Source organism: Podarcis raffonei, chromosome Z (genome assembly GCF_027172205.1).
Source record: "Podarcis raffonei isolate rPodRaf1 chromosome Z, rPodRaf1.pri, whole genome shotgun sequence".
NCBI lineage: Eukaryota > Metazoa > Chordata > Lepidosauria > Squamata > Lacertidae > Podarcis > Podarcis raffonei.
The window spans coordinates 7,095,240-7,101,631 of NC_070621.1; the positions used below are offsets into that span (position 1 = coordinate 7,095,240).

A 6,392-nucleotide genomic window follows, 5' to 3' on the forward strand; every position below is an offset into this window, starting at 1 on the left:
GGCCCTGCGGAAAGATGTCAAGTCCCGCAGGGCCGTAGTCTCTTGTGACAGAGTGTTCCACCAGATCGGAGCCACAGCCGAAAAAGCCCTGGCTCTAGTTGAGGCCAGCCTAACCTCTCTGTGGCCTGGGACCTTCAAGATGTTTTTATTTGAAGACCGTAAGTTTCTCTGTGGGGCATACCAGAATGCTCTATAAAGACCAGATATAGAATAATCTATAATCAAAAAGTGCCTAACTCTGACTAGATTGTATTCTTATTCTGCGTGTTGACATGTATAAAGTAATATTAAGTTTTAATGTTTCAACAAATAAGCTGTGGCTTTTTTCCTTTTTATTTCCTAATTAAGACCCTAAATAATTTTGTTCCATTTAAACCTTTTGATATCTCCTTGTTCATTGTTTACTATTAACACCCTTAATTATTGCAAAACAAAATAGTATGCCAGTCACTTAGTCCAAGATGCTTGTAATTAATTTTCCATTATAATCAACCTTCATATAACCTACATAAACTCATCTGTAACTCTGTCTTCTTTTTTTTCATGAGACATCTAATTATGTATTTATTTTAGGAAGATGTTAATTATGAATAGGTAAATGCTTCTGAATGTAAAAATAACTGTTCTTATTTATGTTATACTTTTCTGATGCTAACAATCCACAGACGATGAATGACGCATAAACATTGGGCTTGGTGAGCATGTTCTAGAAGTGTCCATTAGTAACCAGGAAATCACAGGTTCTTCTTCTCCATCTTTGTTGCCCTCTTCTGGAAACTTCCGGTTTGTTGAGTGTTGGGAAGAGTCTTGAAGCAGTGCAGGGGATCTACAGAGAGCAGAAGGGAGAACAGATATTGTAGAGGCCATGTGGGCTTTTTACACTGATGGCAGGAGGTGGAAGCCAATGGTGGAGCTTTAATTCATACCTAATCTGCACTTTCGGGGGGGGGGATACAGAATTATCCTTCAAAATTCACATTTCTCCCTAGCTTCCTCGAAAAGATTCTGGGAACTGTGGTTTATTAAGGGTACTGAGAGCTGTTAGTAGACTTCCTATATAAGTTATATATAGGAGTTATATAATTCCCTCACAGTTATATAATTTCCAAAGCAGTTAGACATCAATCCCTCTTTCCAGGGGACTCTGGAAACCGTAGCTCTCTGTGAGGAATAAGGGTCTCCTAGCTGCTCCCAGCACCCATAACAAGTGACAGCTCCCAGGATTCTTTCGGGGGAACTCATGACTGTTTAAAGTGACATGATACTTCTTTAAATGTATAGTGTGGATGGGACCTAATAAAGCAGAATGATGTATGAATGCCCCAGTATAAATCCACCTATAGTGTACTATTGTTGCATCAATGACATGTTGCAGAATACACTTGAGTTTTCTGCAACTCAAAAACACTGGTTTGAAGAGATAAATAGGTATGGACAGGATTTCAGTCCACATTACAGGGGCGTGCAATTTATTATTTCTGGCTGACTTTCTGGGGAAATGATTTCTATTTATTACATATGTAGAGTCAGCAAAAACAATGCATAGAAGATTGTTGCATCTGAGTTCAGTATTTTTCTTGCACTATTAAAAGGGAGAAGGCAGGGGGAAGAGAAAACCAAATAAACTGCTTTGGAATTGTGATATTTGCTGATCTCTGATTTTCCAACAGTTGAAATTTACAAGAAATACTGACTGTTTTCTGATTTATTTTTTCCTTGAAAAACAAAATGTGTTTTTAAGGAAAACTATAGAAGCAAGTCGTATGGGGAACACTTTTAATCCTGAGGTGGAATCTACAGTGGTACCTCGCAAGACGAAATTAATTCATTCCGCGAGTTTTTTCTTCTTGCGAGTTTTTTGTCTTGCGAAGCACAGTTTCCCATAGGAATGCATTGAAAATCAATCAATGCGTTCCTATGGAAACCGCCTTCAGACCAGGTCCGGGGACAGTCTGTCCCCCGACCTCTTCTGAAGGCTGGGGGGGGGGGGACAAGGGCTTTTCTTCCCACCGCCAGCCTTCAGAAGGCTGTTCTGAAGGCTGGCGGTGGGAAGAAAAGCCCTTCTCCCCACCTCCCGCCCCACAAGCTCCGGGGACAGGAGGGCTTTGCTGCCGACCGCCAGCATTTTAAAAGCCCCTGGGACAGCGGAGAAGTCTCCGCTGTCCCGGGAAGGCAGGCAGGGGGGAGCAAAGACTTTTGCCCCCCGCCGGCCTTCAGAAGAGGTCCAGGACCTCTTCTGAAGGCCGGCGGAGGGCGAAAGTCTTTGCTCCCGACCGCCAGCATTTTAAAAGAGGTCCCTGGAGATTTCCCTATGGGCTTTCTTCTTGCGAAGCAAGCCCATAGGGAAATTCGTCTGGCGAAGCACCTCGAAAAACGGAAAACTCTTTCTTCTTGCGAGTTTTCCATCTTGCGAGGCATTCGTCTTGCGAGGTACCACTGTATTCCTTAAAACCTAAGAGGTGCCCTGCTGGAGCAGGCCAAAAGCCCATCTGGTTCAACATCCTCTTCTCAGATTGGCTAACCAGATGCCCCAATGAGAAGCCCACAAACAAGGTTGGAGCACAACATTGCCATAATGTCTAATAACCATTGATACCTTTATCCTCAATGAATTTATCTAATTGATGTTAAAAGCTAGCCAGGCTGGTGATAATCAATACATCTTGTGGAAGTTTAACTAAACCACATAGTTTAACTAAATCAGTTTAACTTCCCTTGTAGGCCTTGAAAACGAAGCTAAAACTCCCAAATATTTAGCCCAACCTAGAAATCTGGCAATCCTCACAATGGCCTTCTTCAATTTCCTAAAGGCAGCACAGAGTGGACAGGAGAAGAGAACACAGGAAACCTTTTTTCTGCAACTCTCCTATTCAGGGAACTAAATCTCTGGAGCTTCAGTTGCCTGGATATTAAAAGAGCCATCTGCACATCAGGCAATCCAGGTGGCAAATATGAGGCAGTGAGTCATTATTTTATCATTAGCACTGAGGGTAATGACACTGCCAGTATGACTCATTGATTTAAAGGTGATCAGTCAAGGAAAGAAGGAGAGTGGACATGAGAGGTGTATAATGTGTGTCTCTGATGCAGAAATGCCCCAGTCCATAGATTTGTGGCCTGTGCTTCTCAGCTAGAAGAGGAAGGATATTTAGAGGTGTTGGCAACTTTCTGCTTCACTCTTCCATGCCTTTCAATATCTCACCTGGGGAAACTTGGGTTTCCATAGCTTCTGTCTCTCAGTATAGGCACAAGCATGGCTGTTTCCACCTAGCACTGAATGCTGAAAGCCTGCTCAAATTTCAACAACCTAGTTAGTCAAAGTTAGTTTATTTATGGATTGCAATTTCCACAAATACAGTTTCCACAAATCTGTGCTCAAAGCAGTTAACATAAAACTCAGTCTAAATACAGCAGCACAATCTTTGACAATTTTTTTTAGCAACTCCCATCAGCGCTGTTTCTGCAACTGGGAGACCTTCTCACAGCTCCTGAGGTGCCTAGGTCATCAGGGATCTCCTTACATCAGTAGTAGGCATATTTTACTGACTCATCACTGAGCTTCCAACTCAAACTCCTGCCTTTCTCAATTGACCTTCCATTCTCTCATTTCTTTTGCCCACCCTTCTGGAGCTTGCTGTCAGCTGCTGTGGTGCTCCAAGCTGATGCTCAGCTCTGGGATTCCTGTCTCTCCTTGTTATGTACTGAAGTTCTCAATCTGGGCCAGCAGGGGGATGCTGTAGATAGTTATGCAAATGAAGGATTGAAAGTGACGTTCAGTGATTGGATAGTTTTAGAAAGTTGCAACAGTTACGTTGTTCTGGCGCTCTATATAAGCAGGCTGACTGAGCTCCTCAGTTCAGTTCTGTTCCAGCTTACAAATAAAGAGCTGCTTTGGAAGAATCACTGTGTCATCTGATATGTTCGCCCACAACTTAATACTCCTGCTTTCAGCCAGAGTGGCACATTACAGAGCATCCCCTAACAAGGGCTGCCATCCTGACACTCACCTTCTGACCCAGCTGTTTCCATAACCAGGTGACTTGCAAGGAGTGATTCCTCAGAGGCTGCCAGGATTCGGTTAACCCAAAGACGGAAAGAGATAAAATTGATGAACTATGCTGAAATGGCAAAACTTACAGGAAGAATTAGAAACCAGGAAGAGGCAAATTTATTAAAGAATGGGGAAAGTTTATAATTTATTTGAAAATTATTGCAAACAACTACATTCATTGGTAGGTTTGACAGAAAACTTGTAGTAAACATTTGAACTGTGCGTTGGCAAAGGATTTATAATAATAGAGTTACGGAAGAGATATAGAGAGAAAGTCCTTACATGAGGATCCAAGGGTGTGGGGGAGGAAGTCAAAGGTGATTTCATGTTTTTATTGTGTTTGTCTACTTTTCTTTTGCTTATTGTACGTAAAATTGAAAATGCAAAAATAAATTATAAAAAGGAGTGACTCTGCAGTGGCCAGCCACAACTACAACCACAAGTCCACATCCACTCTGCAAGTGTGAGCAGGAAGCAGAGGTTCCCATTTTTCAACACTGAGTTTTCCTCCATCTCTCCATCTTCACTTTCAGAAGGACCTGTCCTCTCAAGATCTCTACAAAGTCCTGTTTCTGTCCAAGGCCATGATGGTAGCTCTTCCATTCCCAGGAGAGACTTAGGCAGAGGGAAGTAAAACACCCTGAAAACACTTGAGGTGATTATGGGGACCACAGTTCCTGCGGTCGTCTTTGTGCCCCACACCTGCCTCTGAAGAAGCAGGGTGTGTGTGAAGACGCAGGATCTTGAACTCTCCACCTTAGAATTTCTATTTTAGAATGGACAACAGACTACAACAGGAGGTACGTGGACTGGAAATTTAAGAGGTCTGGACAGAATCTTGGACAGAGTGGACTGCGCAGATAAGAAGAAAAGTAGAAAAATCTAGTGAAAGTGAACTTTGGGGCATTCATACATGCAGAAGGAAGGAAAGGAATTCATTTTAGAAATGATAATTGCTGATTTATTGTGGATTGATAATTTGTAGCGTAACCTGTCCTGATGGTTAAGGATAAATAAGTTTTTTAAATAAAAAAGCTATTGTAATATAAGGTGAATTGTAAGGAGTGGATGTGAACTAGAAACTCTTAGAAATTTCCATTCCACCCTTAGTTACAGACATGGAACTGTTGCGTGTCACATGTCTGTTTACATTCCAGCACAGTCTGCTGGGAACTTCCATATTGTGTATAACTTTTGTTTTTTACTCTCTCTCTGAGGAGAAGAAAGGGAGACAACATGTTTTCTTTGTCCTGATTTATGCTTAATAAATCTTTAGCTGTTAGTATGTTTCCACAAGCCTCGGCGCCTCTTCTGTTTGTGCAGCATGCTCTGCTGATATATCGTGCTCAGGCTTTTGAAGCCTGAGTCGCTGATTTACATTGCACCAGAGATTGGGGTTCGTCATGGCTGGAAGGGCATGATCCAGCTGGGGGCTATCCAGCTGGTATCTTGACCCCTGAAGGATGCTGACAGAAACAACTAGGAAAATAAAGCAGCAACAAGAGGAAACTTTGGACACATCAAGAATGGAGTGCAGCAAACCATTTTTTGGAGAAATTGTATTGTTGTTGTTTAGTCGTTTAGTCGTGTCCGACTCTTCGTGACCCCATGGACCAGAGCATGCCAGGCACTCCTGTCTTCCACTGCCTCCCGCAGTTTGGTCAGATTCATGTTCGTAGCTTCGAGAACACTGTCCAACCATCTCGTCCTCTGTCGTCCCCTTCTCCTTGTGCCCTCCATCTTTCCCAGCAACAGGGTCTTTTCCAGGAGTCTTCTCATGAGGTGGCCAAAGTATTCCTGCTCCAGGTGGATCGCATTTGGTCAAAACTCTCCACTATGACCTGTCCATCTTGGGTGGACCTGCACGGCATAGCTCATAGCTTCTCTGAGTTATTCAAGCCCCTTCGCCACGGCAAGGCACTGATCCATGAAGGGGGAAATTGTATTAAATTGTTCCTAATTTGTGGCTGATTTGGTAAAATTTGAAAAATTAATAAAAACGATTTGACAAAAACAAAGTACATGTGGGGGAATACATCTTTGTTACTCTTTCTCTCATCACAATTCTGCCCAAACTTACCTTCTTTTGTCTCATCCAGTGTTGCATCCTATCATGGGCCAGGAATTGGCTTTACCTGCTGAGCAACAGCCTGAAGGGGCAAAAGACAAAGTGACTCCACCTGCGACTGAACAGCCTTCTTGCTCCTAATGAGAACCAGCTGGCTCCAGCTTTCTTAAGCAGGGTTCCAGCATCAGTCAGTTCCTGGAAACAACGTTCATCATTCCTGTCTTACTTCCCATGACCTTGGACTCTTGGCTTTCTTGACCCGTGGGCCATCGG

General features: G+C 43.0%; 1 long non-coding RNA gene across 1 annotated transcript; it reads right to left on the reverse strand.

Moving 5' to 3' along the window:
- Positions 1-315: 315 nt before the first annotated feature.
- On the reverse strand, positions 316-4,092 carry LOC128406351 (uncharacterized). The gene is made up of 2 exons (XR_008328475.1): positions 4,008-4,092; positions 316-826 (listed from the first exon to the last, which is right to left on the reverse strand). It is a non-coding gene; the product is annotated as an uncharacterized LOC128406351 (long non-coding RNA).
- Between the last annotated feature and the right edge of the window lie 2,300 nt (positions 4,093-6,392).